Source organism: Elephantulus edwardii, unplaced genomic scaffold (genome assembly GCF_000299155.1).
Source record: "Elephantulus edwardii isolate Elephantulus edwardi_28Jun2011 unplaced genomic scaffold, EleEdw1.0 scaffold00292, whole genome shotgun sequence".
In the NCBI taxonomy this organism is placed as follows: domain Eukaryota; kingdom Metazoa; phylum Chordata; class Mammalia; order Macroscelidea; family Macroscelididae; genus Elephantulus; species Elephantulus edwardii.
In genome coordinates this window covers 230745-231516 of record NW_006400042.1, presented here as the reverse complement: position 1 = coordinate 231516, position 772 = coordinate 230745, and the positions used below count along the sequence as shown (strand labels likewise).

At 34.2% G+C, this 772-nt stretch overlaps 1 pseudogene; it reads right to left on the bottom strand.

Annotated features, from left to right (window-relative positions):
* LOC102876835 overlaps nt 1-772 on the bottom strand; it is a 46420-nt pseudogene that overhangs the window by 12882 nt on the left and 32766 nt on the right.

Sequence of the window (772 nt, the reverse complement as noted above, 5' to 3'; positions counted from 1 at the left end):
AATAATAAAAAATAAAAAATAAAATAAATACATACCTTATAGATGTAAGACCGATATAAGAAAAGGGTGGAGATGATACGGTCATATCAATAAGTTGAAGAGTCTTCAAATATATGGTAACTTACAATACTGAATCCAGAAGGTGCCAGCCTCCAAAAACTGGTTGCTCTACTATAGTTTCTTGCGTCTTTTACTTTAGTCACGCAAAGTATATACTATGGTCTGTTTTCCAGGAGGGTGAAAGCACCTTTCCTGGATGAGCATTTACTTTTAGAAACTATTTTTCTCAACTGTGTGTAAAATGGACCTTGAAGTGCTTACCAGAAAGAATAAAGCATCTTTCCTGGATCAGAATTTACCTTTTGAAACAGAATTTTCCTAATTCTCTCTAAATTATATCACAAGTTGTCTGTTTATTAGTAATCCTATGCACACAGTTCTGACTGAACGTAAAAATCGTGAAGCTTTGAATCAAGCAAGACTGACAGGTTAAGTGAATTCATATAACTTAATTCTGTTTTAAAATTCTAACGATTTTCAAGTCGTAATAGTGATATGCTAAGTAGATAAACAGTTGAACAAAAAAAAAATTTTTTAAAAAAACCCACAAAAAAAACAACAGTTGAACCAACATTATAAACGGGTTTGACTATAAAGATGACACAGCTTTGAACTTCTTGTTGTTATGTGCCGTCGAGTCGCTTGTGACTCATAGCGACCCTATGTACAACAGCCCTAAACTCTGTCCTGTGCCAGTCGCACTGTCTCTGAC